The sequence below is a fragment of the Falco peregrinus genome, chromosome 13 (assembly GCF_023634155.1).
Source record: "Falco peregrinus isolate bFalPer1 chromosome 13, bFalPer1.pri, whole genome shotgun sequence".
Lineage (NCBI taxonomy): Eukaryota > Metazoa > Chordata > Aves > Falconiformes > Falconidae > Falco > Falco peregrinus.
The window spans coordinates 21890450-21905131 of record NC_073733.1 but is presented as its reverse complement, the minus strand read 5'-3'; positions in this window follow the sequence as shown (position 1 = coordinate 21905131).

The window sequence follows — 14682 nt, the reverse complement described above, 5'->3', positions numbered from 1 at the left end:
AACAATGGGTGATTAAGCACAATTATTAAGCTTGCAGCAACAGAAGCAACATATTTCTTCTGTTATGACAAAGTCCTCATTGCCTAATGCATTTTTGTAAGACAGTTATAAAATACTTTATGTTTTTACAGACATTTTAGGTCCAGCTATTAATATTGCTTATTTAGCTTACTAGATGGAAGGTGTTTTCACTCAGAGATGATTCCATCTGCATTAACAGCTACAGATAAAACCACGTATCCATTTGATATTGAGACGTGGCATTTTTTTGAGCAAGGATGATGCTTATCTGAGCGCAGAACCAGCACAAGACTCCTACAGTGCCTGGGCCCCATTACAAAGTTAGATACGATTTCAGGGGGGTAAACACATTGTATCATTTTTCTATACAGGAGAACATTTTGCCATAAATATTTTCTTCATAAAAGCTTTTTCCTCCATAAAAAGTTGCACTGAGTGCTCAGCATTTCCTTCCAACTCCCCTCGTGTCACACTGATAGATCTGCTTAACCCACCGATAGCTGGAGAAAGCTCAGGGGAAATGAAAATTGTCATTCCTTGTTTGTCTGCTTGTTTGTTTAACTTCAACCCCTCAGTTCTGGCTTCTTTTAAAGTTGTTTTGAGACTCTGGGAGTGCTTTTTTAATGCTATTGGCATGTCAAAGTGACACCTACATTTCATTATACTCTATACAGCTGGAAAAAAAAGACAGTTCACCTACAAAACACCTTGGCTGCTGAGCACAACCAAACAGCTCCTCACCAAAGCACCAGAGCGGGTGATTAATCTGCACAGGTTGGTGGTTCACTTTGAAAAGCACCCGCCAAAACAACCGCGGATGCATCCCCCTCCAACACTGCTGTCTACATGTACTGTCTACAAACACACCATCCAAGGACCTCAGTCTCTCCTCCCTCAAAATGTTTTTGAGCAGGAAATCACAGTTTGAGCTTTCATGGGGGTCCTTAACCCTGCAAACGACAAGCAGGTTGATCAGCCCTATCACAGCCCCAAGCCTGCCTTTGTTTTTATCCCCATCCCACTCTCTTATGTAAAAACATCTTCTGTTTTATCTCCATAGGAGTGCACTGCTTCTCGATTTGTGTCTTAATTTCTTCTCGACTCTGCTGAAAATTATGAAGCACATCAAGTGCCTCAGAACCGGCTGTTTTGCCTCCAGACTGTCCATCTTTCAGCTGGCATCCATTTCATAGAGAGCTGCGAAAACCTTTTTGCATCATCCTTCAGATTTCCAGAGAGATTCAAACTCCTCGGGGAGCTCTAGTTGTACACGTGGGTTATTATAATCCTGGTGCAGCACATTCAGAAATCTCTCAGAAACAGTGTCTGAGAAAGGTCTGCTTCAGCCAGGGTCTGAGCTGGAAACGGTGGGCATTGCTTTCTGCCAGCACGGCAAAACACTGGCTCCGCCGGTGCCGGATGGTTCTTGCATCCTTTTACTACAATCCCCTCCTTTTACTACAAATAAGAAATACACATTTATAAGCCTATAGGTCCATTTTAAATGACTAACCAGTTGAAAGGGGTCACCAAAAAATTTAGTTACTGGGCCAGATCTTGGCTAGAGAAAGCTGGAGTGACTCAGTTTATTTCAAAGCATGAGTTGAACCAGTTGAAGATCTCTTTCCTTGAATTAAAAAACACTTGTAGAAAAAATAGTCGCCATTGTAAAATTTTTAGGATATGAAAAATAGTAACTCGCTCAACATTATTACTAGATAAGGGTAAAAACAGCCCTTAAAACCTCTTTAGCAGGACATTTTCTAATGTATTGTGGTTTAGTTTCTTCTTATAATTACTATACTCATTTTAATACAAATTATTATTTTGTGCACAGATACTTTTTTTGCATGTAATACAGTCCTGAAATGTTTCAATGAAAATTCCACAATATGTAGCTTCTAGTGCGGATATAACCAAACAAAAAAAAAAAAAGAAAAGGTTGGGTTTTATTTTTTCCTTATTGAGCCAAAAATCAGCCGTCATTTCATCCCACTGATACACCTACAGGCAGCATCGTCAACGCGGCGTGCAGCACCCGTACCGCACCGGGGCTCATACCAAAAAGCCTGTTCGTTCTGAACCCAGGCCAAACCGAACCGGTGCAGTCCCGGGTGACACGCTTGCCTCCAGGTGGCTTCTCCAACCCTGTTTCTGATTTGATCGGCCAGGATCAGCTCCCCTTACACCCCAACAAGGAGGCTGTTGTGCTTTGGTCCCCTTTCTCTGCCGCTCTTCCTTTCTTCCCCAAGACTTGTATGTCCATCTCTGGCACATGCTACATTTGCGACCCTCTCTCACAGGGCTGTCCTGGCTGTACAGCCTTACCTTCCTCCACCCTGCACTTGCACTGACATTGTGTCCACCAATTTAATCTGTCTTTATTACCTGTAGTTCCAAGCTGTTTCGGTTCTGTTCCCTTACGGTTCCTCTGTGGTCTCCTGCTGCTACCTATGCCCAAAAGACAGATGAAAGGAGGCTTCACGTGATGGTGGATCCTGACTCTAAATTCCAATCCAAATTGTGATGGTCACAAACCTGGGAGGACACAAATCAAGCCTCTGTTTTGTCTCCATTCTTAATGTATTTTACACCTTGTCTTGCCCTCAAAACAAGGCAAAACTGCATTGCCTGTTTGGCTCATGCCAGAACTCAAGATTTAAATAAGCATTGTTCTTGCTCTAGAAGCCCAAAGCAGGGAGTTGGGGAACTCTGCCTTTCTGGGTGCTTCCCCTCGTTCCTGCTTGGTGCTGTGCCGCACCTGCAGAACTGATCCAAGATGGGGTGACCCAGGTGTCCCCATCCCCATCCACCTTCCAGGTTATCCCCTCCCCTGCTGCCTGCTTCAGAGCTTTCCTTTCTTCTTCTGCATACACAAGTTTTCTTTTCATGCATTGAAAAACAGAGCTCACAAAGATGTGTGTGCAGCTCTGGGGACTCAAAATATTCAACCAATTGAACCAATATTTAAACAACTTTTTTTTGTTGGAAAGCCAGAGGGAGATCACAGCAGTTTTCTCTCACTTCTTCAGAAATTTCCTTGGTATGGGGAGCCAGGCGTTTGCCTCCGAGAGGCAGCGATCCCTGCGTGAGAGGTGGCAGCCGCTCAGTATCACGGAGGTGGGGAAGTGATGGTGAGGAACCACAGAAACAGCAAACAAAACACACCTTGCCAAGCTGGAACTGGTCACTGCCCTTGCACTTTAAACCAAAATCTGAAATCGCTCTTTAATAACTGCACGTGGACAGGATGTTAATTGGGGCGATACGGAACAGCCCAGCACAGCGGGGCCAACAGGAACCTCTAAGGCCGTGCTGAGAGATTGATTGTGCGGTGACTCAGAGAGGGGCCACCCACTGAACCATCCGCCAGCAGCCTCTTCGGCTGAGATGCAACAGCTACACACGCTTCCCTGCCCATCTGTACATTTACAATTCACACAGAGACCTATGAGCATGTGTATATATATACACACACATTATACATCGACATTTAAATATAATATACTGCCAGAGTTATGATTTTTTAAATATCTGAAGGATGTGGTATCTTGGAAACCGATTGCCTCGAGTTGCCCAAATCAATTACAGAGGAATCAACACATTGCTTCAGCGTGGGAGCAGCGAGCGGTGGGCGCTGCCGGCCGGCCCGTCCCCAGGCTGGGAGCACGTCGGGGAACAGCTGAGCCCCAGCCTCTCCGGCTCCCCCTGGTGGCGGGGTGCCTCGGCGCACGGAGCAGCTACAGCGCTTCGTTTCTGCTGCCTTCGAGGGCTTCTTCAGCTGCAAGTTGATTTAAAGGGGGGAAAAATAATTGAAACACAACATACAAAGGGGATATGAATTCCATTATGCATGCTTGCACAAAATTGGGGGTTTTATTAGCCGATTGTTGCGCAAGGCTTATTTTCTCACAGTTTTTTTCTGCATGTCATTCAGACAATAAGCAACACACTGAAAATCGCCATGTGTGCGTCCTGTTTCTTGATGAGGAAACAGATCATATCAGGCATCGAGTAGGCTCAGAGCACGCTGATGGCAGTAAGAAAGAACATTTTCAGCCAAGCACTCAAGGTTTTATGAGAAAGAATTTTAGATAAATTAATGTTTTGAAGAAATGAAACTCTGAAAACCATGTATTTCTGAAGTGTGATCACAGAGCATGCAAAAATGTATCCATCATCTTCTCGTGGCTCTGAGCGCAACGGGGAGGCAAAAGGCACACTCAGAGGGGCTTTGCCCCACACAGGGTTAAAACAAGGACCCTGTGCCAAGGGTCTCTGCCAGCCGGGAATCGAGGGCCAGGGCTCGCTCGGGTTTACCTGCTGAGGTTCAAACCCTGCTCCTTGGCAGACCAGATTTCATGCGAGGAGCGAATAACCTGATCCACAAACAAGAGCTGAACACATTAATTTGTTTTATCCTTCTCAAATCAGTTTTGCTTCTTTGGCCAGCTCTGTAAAAATGCTGAAATTTTAAATAATGGTCCAAAAATGGGATTATGTAGCTAGGAGAGTGGGTTGCTGAGAGGAGAGATTGCTGAGCTAAATATTTGGCAGAATTAACAAAGTCAGGAAAGACATGTGGGCATAAAGAAATAATTCAATATTAAACTTCTGGCAGAATTCATAAAATCTGTTTATAGTTCAGATCACAGTGAGCCATTTACTTACTATTATTGGAAATAAGGTCTAAGGGATTTTGATTGCAATGGGTTTGCAACTATTACAGCATGAAAGAATATTAAATGACAGAATATTAAGCACAGGCAAATTAAGCTGCAGCCTTCGTTAGGCGCACCTGCCAGGCAGGGTGCCCCGCTGCAGGCAGCGCTGGGGAGTGAAAACCTGCTCCCAGGTGCCATCTCGGGGGCTTGGCCGCGCCGAGCTGCAGCCTCCTGGTGCGGTTGCTGCTCTCCTGCGATAGGCTCCAGCCATCTTCGACGGGGGTGTGCTTGCTGGTTGCCTTTTTTTAATTCACTTTAAATTCCCCTCTGTTCCAAGTGCTTCCCTGTGGTTTGTGTTCTTCTCTCTGCTTCCCTTGAGCTCCACCTCCTCTCTCCAGCTTTCTCGTCTTTCATACATTGTTCCATTTCCCCTTTCTTTCCCTTATTCAATTTATATTCCCTTTCCTTTTAGCCTTCACTACCTTTTTCCCCACTGGCCTTGCTCTCCCCACCTCTGCCCTCCCCAGGAGGAAGCCCTGGGAGCAGCTGCTGCTCCAGGCACGGGGCTGGCAGCCCATCTGCACCTGGGGCCACCTGGAAACCCAACGCCAGCTGGAGGAAGGAGATGCTCCTGGGGAAGAACCTCACCCCAGCATCACATGATGGTACCTGGGGCACAATGGGAGAAGCCAGTCGAGGGAGGGGATCCTGCCCCCTGCTCTGCCCTGGTGAGGCACATCTGGGGTGCTGGGCTCCCCAGTTGAGGAGAGCCAGGGAGCTGCTGGGAGGGGCCAGCGCAGGGCTGGGAAGATGATGAGGGGCTGGAGCATCTCCCCGGTGAGGGAGGGCTGGGAGAGCTGGGCCTGTCCAGCCGGGAGAGGAGGCGGCTGAGGGGGGTCTGACCAACAGGTACCAGGGGCCTTCAGGGCGGGGGCCAGGGGGACGGGGCCAGGCTCCCGGCAGTGGTGCCCAGCGACAGGACAAGGGGCACCGGGCACAAACTGCCACACGGGAAGCTCCTTCTGGACACGAGGAAGAGCTTTGTTCCGCTGAGGGTGGCAGAGCCCCGGCACAGGCTGCCCGGAGAGGCCGCGCAGTCGCCTTCCCTGGGGACACTCCCACCCGCCTGCCCCAGGTGACCCTGCTCTAGCCGGGGGCTGGGCTCAGTGATCTCCAGAGGCCCCTTCCAGCCCCGACCACCCTGTGATTCTCTGATCATTCACTAAGTAACAAGGGGAAAGAAGCATCCAGTACACAGCCACAGCCTTGGTTGTCTGAACCAAACGGTCATCTGGAAAGATGAGACAAGTCCACGGGAGACATCGCTACCATCCCATCCTTTTCTGGGCTGCTCTGGTTCATAAGCCTTAAACCATTAACAAAGTTTTTCAACAGGGCTCCAGCTATTCAGAAGCAAACTTGGCTTAAGGAGAAACAAAAACATTCTCTGACTTGAACTTCAGAAGCTGTTTTGGGAGGGTCTCCCCCCAAGCTCCCCTTCCCCATCCCCTCTCTCGGGGCGTGCACACCCCTCCCTTTGAGCCCCACGTCCCGTCCCTGACCTGAGGGGAGGCTCAGCCACACTGCCCTGCTGCGGGGACTTGTGTTTGTGGCTTCGGAGGGCGCAGGGTGGCTCTGCCCTGGCCTTGCTCCTGCCACAGCTAGAGAACAAACACCTACAGCTGGCGAAGGGCTGCTGGGGGTGCAAAGCCCGGCTGCCGGGGGGACGGGGGCAGGAGACACAGACACCCAGCAAACAGCAAACACACGCCCTCTGCACGAGGTATCTAGCATGTCGGAGGGTTTTGCTGGGTAATTATTTCAGTGATACGTGAGAAACAAGGATCCAGCAGAGCTGGGAGAAAGATCACCTTATTTTCAGGTGGACAGGATAGATGAAATCCAGCACGTCCCTCCAGAACAGGCAATGCTGCTGTCTGCGACGGGGCTTCACGCACAGCTCCTGCCTTCGCCCGGCCAGGCTGGTTCCCCTCGGGAGCAGGCAGATGATACACCTGGCCTCGTGCCCAAATAATAACACTGCAGTCTTGTTTTTAAGGCCTTCCAGACCAAAAGGCAGGGCTGGTTCAAGCAAGTGTCAGTACGTGACCCTTTCCTCTCCCCCATCACTGCAGTGTGAGGTTAGCTGCGCCCAAATCCCTCTGAAGAAAGAGATAACAGAACATCAATTGAAAATTTCACATTAAACAGCAAAGAGGAGGAGACTGGCGGGAAGATTGGGGCTAGTGGGAATTTTTCTTTCAAAAAAATGTTACATGAACTTTTTTTTTAGTGAAACATTTTACATAGTTCAATATTATCCCAGATTTCCAGTAAAAAATAACCAAAACCCAAGGTAAAATATTAAATAAAGTCTGAAAACTTTCAAATCCCCCTGGCAGGAAAAGAGAACTTCCCCTTGCCTCCTCCTTTCTTCCCCACTAAAGCAACACAAACAGCTGCAAGCAAAACACCAGAAAACTCCTTTTTCTTTTTCCTTCTGTTATCATTTCCCCTCACCCTTGGTGGCAGAAGCACGGAGAGAGCGGCTGCCCTTCCTGCCCCAGCTGCTGCACATCACCTCGGCTCACGGAGCAGCTTTGGTACCCGCAAACCTCACTTCTTGTGAGGAAACCAAACCAGAACAGGCACTCGGGCTACGATTTTCAACCACCGGTACACATCCAGTCTGCAGCGCCAGAGCAGAGCCCCCCAGCCCCCCCGTACAGATGCCAAGTCCTGGGCAGTGATCCCGCCGAGGGCAGGGGCAGCTGCTCCGTCCCGTGTCCCTGCTGTCCTTCACACCAAGCGCGAGAAGAGGGTACGCGGAGGCTTTTTACTGCTCCTGAGCAGCATTTGGCATCATGGCCAGGGGTTCACTGTCACCTCCTCGGTCCCCCTGCACCAGCCTCTTGCCCGGTGAAAAACCCTCCTTCTGGCTGCAGCCAACAGTTGCAGAAGTTTCCAGCTGGTTACACACCTCAAGGACTCCTCGGATGGCCACAGACAACACCAGATCTTCTTTTTGAGAGCACTTCTGTTGTAGAAACCTAATGTTCAGACAGGAGAGAATACAAAACGGCTGGAAGGCTCCATCTCGGGTGGCAAGTCCCTGGATGCTTCACTTCAATTTCTGGGAAGAGCTCCCTTCGGGTTTGAACAGATCCAGGGAATCTGGTGCACCTGACACATGCTTGCTCCCCTCTGGCTTGGCAGAAACGCCGGTGTCGAGTCTCTCTACTGTCCTGAAAATCCAATGTAGTTACTGCGGCTGCCCAGCCCCGGGTTAACAAAAACCCAAACAAGTTTACAGCTGATCTGGTTCCTTTAATGCGCTGGTTCAGCTTCTCCAGATGATCTCATCAAAACCAAAGTCAAATCTGAAAGTATCGCTAAGGATACGGATCCCTGTACCAAACCCTTCTGCCCACAAATTCCTTTACCCACACACGTCTGTGTAATTTTTGTTAAATAAAAGGGCAGAGCTAAGGCTGCGCATCAACCTCATCTCAGCCTCCTCATTGCTAAACGCCAGATTCCTTATTTTGTTATTAGATTTCTTTCTCGTTTAGATAAAACTAGTCGCTTATTCTGACATGTGAAGTGTGGGGACAGTTTAAATCATTTTTTTCCCCACTCACCAGGGCTTTTTGCCACCAGGTGGCAATACAGCCACAGCCACCGGCCCTGCTGGGGGCTGGGTTTTCCCCCCACCAGCATCCAAGTTCACCGTCCCCTGTAAATGTGTAACTAAAGCTTTAGCATCAGCCAGGTTTACTTCCTCTGCCTGCTTCTCTCTGGTTTTTTAAGCTCCTCCGCTGCAGCCACCATTGCAGAAGCTGGATGTGGTCTTAGCTCCAAGTTTTGGATGAATTTGGTTGACTTCAGAGCCGTCAGGCTTACGTGCAAGAGTCAGGTGAGCACACGTGTGCCCATACCATACCGTGCGCAGGATGTGGCCACACTGCCACCTGGCAGCGTTCGGGAACAAAAGCCGTCCCGACTAACACCCTGCTTAGGCTTAAACCTTGCTTATGCATCCCGGTCTCACGCGGTCCCGGCAGGCACCCGGCCTGGATGTGCCACCGGCCTGGATGTGCCACCGGCCTGGATGCGCCACCGGCCTGGATGCGCCACCGGCCTGGATGCGCCACCGGCCTGGTGCCGAGCCTGGAAGGGCAGCCAGGTGCCCGAGCGCTTTCACTGGCAATCCCTTGCAGCTATTTTTCTCTGCTCCTTGTCTTGGAAGAATTTTAAATTCTTTCCCCTTGTCATGGTACCACGCTGTCAGCTCTTTGGGATGGCTGTGGTATTTTTCATCACCTGCATTTGCTCAAAAAGCAGAACAGTCACTGGCACTACCAACTTCTGCCACATTTCCATCAGCACGTCAAGCCAACCACCGGGATTGCCAGCTGGTCAGAGGCCGCAGAAATTAGTTTGGGAGATTTTCAAGGTAGTAAGTGCTACAAAACAGTATCATGATTAACAGCAATGTAGAGGACTCGCATTTATCTTTAAAATAACTTTACTCCCATCCTCCACCCACCGAAGCATTACTGGTTCACCTGAATTACTCTGAGCTGTTGTTGGTGTTGCACGTGAATCGTTTTCATTAGATCCAAGGTCATGTTATGGAAAGGGAAAACATTTCAGAAGTGCTTCTGGGACAGAGGGTTGCAAATTCTGGAAAGCCTCTCCATAAACTAACAAGCTACTTTTAAACCTTCCTAACTCCTCCCAGTATCAGTCAATCTCTCACAACACCTATTTCCCCCCAAAGAGCCGCACTGACGGGCACCTCCGCATTGTCTTGCCCCCCCCCCCCGCCTCCCCGGCCCAGCTCTATTCCAAATGAACAAAACCTCGTTACCCAGAATGGCTGGAGCAAATGCAGGGTCTCACTCACAGGTTGCCAAAACCTACACCAGAGGTTACGTTGTTTTCCCCATTTTGTTTTGATGAACACAGAAACCTGTGTAAGCCCCTGCGAACTGCACCTGGTAAAAATGATTTTCTCTTTGCGATGCCCAAGCGCCGATGGCAGCTGGGTCGGCAGGGCAGCCCCGACCGCATCCACCGTGCACACTGCTGCCATCAGCATTAGCTGCAACCTCTTAAATTCTACCTAAAGAACTGGAAAATGGTTTTGTTTCAGAAGCAGGGGAAAACAGAAGATTCAGGGGAGCAGAACACAACGCGCCTGCGCCAAGCCCTGACATTAACTTAATTCTTGATACTTTGAATAGGACTGGATTTTTACAAGGCAATAATACAGAAACTGAGAACTTCATATAGGAAAAGGAGTTAGTTAACCTTTATTTCATTTCTCCATAGTCCCAAACTTGACAGACGTAGAAAAATATCCTTGAGTCTAGTAGACAAATTTACCAATGCTAAATAGCCCTTTACTCTGACCATCTGGGCCACTCTAGATACATTTGTACAAGCATTACTTCAATTATTTATTTTTTTTTTTCAGTGAAAGATTTTGCTAAACTATAAACAATAAACTACAGAGGAAAAACTTGACCTACCAAAGCATGCATATGAAGGTATCTTCCAAAACTTAAAAAAAATAATTAAAAAAAAATACCAAGAAAGCAAAACAACCTTGAGACACATTTGGAGGAGAGAACAATAATTAACTAAAGACAAATCCAAGGAAATTCTGTAACTATCTGTGGATAACTTAAAATATCTATGGCACAACTTTTCACAAAAAAAATTAAGGCGAAGACGAACATTTTATATAAAAATAGCTGAACAGGCTTCTAAAGGAGGAAATAAGCATTTCTCATGATGACTCTGTTAATACAAGATTATAAATACCCTTATATATACAGAAAAAAAATCAATACAAATGTATGGAGTATTTCACTAGGCATCCATCTTTCAAATAAGCCAAGATCATACGTCCTGGACCATACTGGAGGTACTTCAGTTTAAGATTTGTAGTAGTTTCTTTGCTACACATATTGATACAAATAATAAAAATCCAATATAAATATTTTCACAGAGAAACTCAGTAATACACTCAGGTTACAAAGCTTAATGAATTGGCCCAGAAAGAAATGATAACAAGTTTTAAGATCGTCAATTCTCTTATGTTTTGTAGGCTGAGGAAAACATCTAAGTTATACAGTAATATTTAAACTTTCAGAGGTTTTTTGCTTTTTGTTTTGGTGTTTCTTTTGGTCTGTTGTTTGGTTTTTTTTAATTATTTCTAAAATCAAACTGATAGCTTTAGTGAAACTAAAGCAGAAATTAGCATGGCAGAAGATTCATTATCTCTTCATAAATACAGCAGTTTGCCAAGATCATTTAGAAATACCATTATTACGGGCATTTTAATAAACTTCCAAGCCTAAAAGTTACCAGTTTTGCAAGGAGTTAAACTATAAACCATATTTGTATGGATGTATTTCACTAAATTTCAAAACTATGTAATCAATATATAGTAAGACATAACAATGAGAGCAAATAAAATATATTTTAGAAGAATTGCATTAATATTTTAAGTGAAAATACCTTTGTAGATGCTAATATGATGATCAAGTTCAGTATACCTGTGCACATCATAACTGCATACGTGTATACATATACACTCTGTAATTCTAGAAATAATCATAGAAATGATATAATTTCTGTTGGGGAATATAATTTTTCACCAACACAATTCAGTGGATTTGCCAATGACTTTTTGAGCTGTATTTCACGAAATTTGAAGTAGAAGCTCTTGCCTTCTGAGGCATCGAAATTTATTAGTTTATTGTCATTTTCTTGCCTAAAACCCCGCGATCTTGCTTTCTGCTACTCTACCAAAACGCCTCCTCATGTCTTCCTCGCTACCCATCCCCAGGCGGGAGAGGCTATTACGTTCAGCCTTCCCCCATGTACTTCAGAGCAACAGATGTGATGGTGGAAATTATAGGGACTCTTTTTAAGATGAAACTTGATTACAAAACATGGTCTACATTTACATTTAAACCTTAGCTTGCTACTGATTCATTTTAATTTGACACTTGCTTACAAGCAATTCAAAATTGTTTCTACAAGGTCTTTATACATGGTTACGCAAAATAAAACAGCTGAAACAAAAATATGAGGGCATATTGGTGAACCGTTACTTCTCAGAGAATGTAAAATCCTATTGCTTTTCATTACATTGCTGAGACTCGATGTTCTGATAAATTAATCGATGATATTTTGAGAAAGGTTACAACTGTCACTTAGTACCAGAGTAAAGGATACTATCCATTCCTTACAGTAACTGTACCAAAACCAGCACAGCTAGCCCATTTACATCATCCTTCAGCTTTAATAGAAATATTTACTACCATTAACGTATGCTAATATTTTCTCCCTAATATCACATCTTTATTATTTCCTTGTCCATAGATTGTGTTTAAGACAAATACATAAGAACAGTACTAAATTAAAAAACCAAAGTGAATCTCACATTCAACTAAAAAACAAGCACAAAATTGAAGGATGTATGTTAGAAATAATTTATTGCCTATAAAATCTTAAAAAAAAAAAATGCTTAGGTTCACATTTTCTGTGTGGTTTTAAAGGTGGTGTCACGTTTCAGAGGTAGTGTGTGTAAAATGCAATACAGAATTTGAAAAGAATTATTGACTTAGTTCACTAATACAGTAAAATGTTCACCAGAACCAAAGCACTGACCTGAACCCCTTTTCCTTACAGGAACATTCTCAAGTGTCTCTCTTACTGCAGAGGATTGCTCATTTGTTTAAAAACAAGAACAACCACCACGCAAGCCCAAGTTTCTGCCCCATTTGTGTCTATCATCTTCTGACCAAAGTGTCAGCTGCTGCCTTTCAGAGACAAATAAATACTCTTTAGTCAGAATAAAACCCTATTCTGCCATGGAAAAAAACAATTTTGTAGTACCGCTTCTATTTTTCTGCTTATGACTTTTAATAAGATTTCACATTTGGGCAGTGTGCTAAAATAGTAGCTGGGTAGAAAAATCAAACACCATAAACCAGCTTCTGGTTTTACTAATAACTAGCTGGAGTTTTCTCACTAACCATCCCCTAACTTTGATCAGGTGTCTCTCAAGTGAGCAACTTACTCAACCTTATGATGATATGGGGCAGAAAAAGCAGAATCCCGAAATGCAGAGGAAGGTTAGACCGCTGCCAGTCCTAACACGTAAAGCAGCCTCGGAGTTCACTGCCTGACCTGAAGGATCTGGGCAGCGCGACCGGAGGTAGTACATCAAGCTTTTGGTTGTAACATCACAAGTTGCAAATACTTCATGTTTCAGATATTCTGTGCTATTCCATTTATGCATATTATTGTCTTTCCTTACGCTATCAGTATCCTGAGACCAACAGTCGGCTACGACTGGAGTACCTAGGGAAAAGTTAGTGCTGTGCATTAGGTTTCTTTTTAATGTTACTAACAGGGTAGTGCAATAGAGATCCCAAAATTGGATAGCTGATTGGTTTTAAGCAGTATATTTCAATTTCCACAACAAGGATGTTCACGATACTGTTGATTTTTCCTATCATTTCAACTGTATAACCACAGCAGTAGGTATAGCTATCTCCATTTGGTGAATGGACTTAATAAGCTGCTTCCCAATGTAAGATGATGAAGATATAACCAGTACGTTCCTTTTTTCACTCAGAGGACTGCAAAGCCCACAATCTGCTTGTCATTTCAGACTTTTTATTGCCTTAGCAAAAAAGAAATACTTGGAAAGATTAAAGTGCAGTGCTGCTTCAAGAACCAACCACTCAGGAAAATTGGCTTGTATGGTACATCTGTTCGTGTACTTTTAAATCTGCCAAAAATTCACCTATTAGAGTATTTACTATTACTCGCTCTTGTTAGACCTATAGACTTGACAGAAGTGTCATCTGCAGGGAAATGAAAGGAGGCAGAGCTTCAGGAAACAGCTTTCTTAACTGTAAGCAAGCTCACCAGCATCAAAGCCTCTCACTGCTCCCCGCGGGGAGCGAGCATCCTGCCTGCGGGTCACGGCGCCTGTCCTGCACTGCCCTTCTCCACTTTGGTTTCTTCAGAAAGACATACCTCATCATCCATGTTCCGACAGGCGCGTTATGAATAAACTACGCCAGGGAAGTCATCTTTCACTGGCAAAGCAACCGAAAGCCTTCGCAAAAAGATGATAAAAACATCAATACGTGGCACTTGCACCGTAGCGGTTAATCGAATCCCAGAGGCAAAGCACAGAAACAGCATGCGGGGCTTGGCTCTGTCATTGCCAAACAGCGCGGTACTGGCTTCAGCTGGCAGGGGAAGCCTATGCAAATGATGGACTAGCACTTAACGGGGCGCTCGTTACCATCCTATGAACCGAGGAAATAACCATAAACCAAACCCTCACATGCCGCGGGCCCGGAGAGCCACCCGCATCGTTTTCCATCATCTGAAGAACCTTCAGAATTTCACCTGGAAATGAAGTCCCGGTGGCTGTATCGGAACGCGCTGCCCATCAGTGAGGTGCTTCCCAATACAGCTGCCAAGATGAAGCTGGAAAGCACGTTGCACTGCCTGTCAGGGGCACAAGGCAACCAAACCTGCCCTCAATGACAAAACACTGCGGTGCGTGCTCGGCTGAAGGGTGACACCTGGGTTGTATTTTCCGCACTCTCAGGGACGGTTGTGTTATGTTACAGGGCCTCCTAAGCTGCTCTTCAGCCACTGTGCTGCAGAACTATTGTTGCTGCAATGATTTAAAATACCAGTAACGGTAATGTCTCATTAACATTTTTGTTTTACATAGGAAATACACAGCAATATTGGGAAAAAAAAAAAAGCAAAAAAAAAGCAGAGCAGCTGTACAGTATAACCCTCTATGGCATTCTGCTATACAGAAATATAATTTATACTCTTTCTTCCTGAATATCCTGCAATATTGTCAAGTGTTTCAGGGTACGGAAACATGACTCCTTCGCTATGTTTCGTCTTGTCACCCTGCTAGAGAAAAGAACCAAAG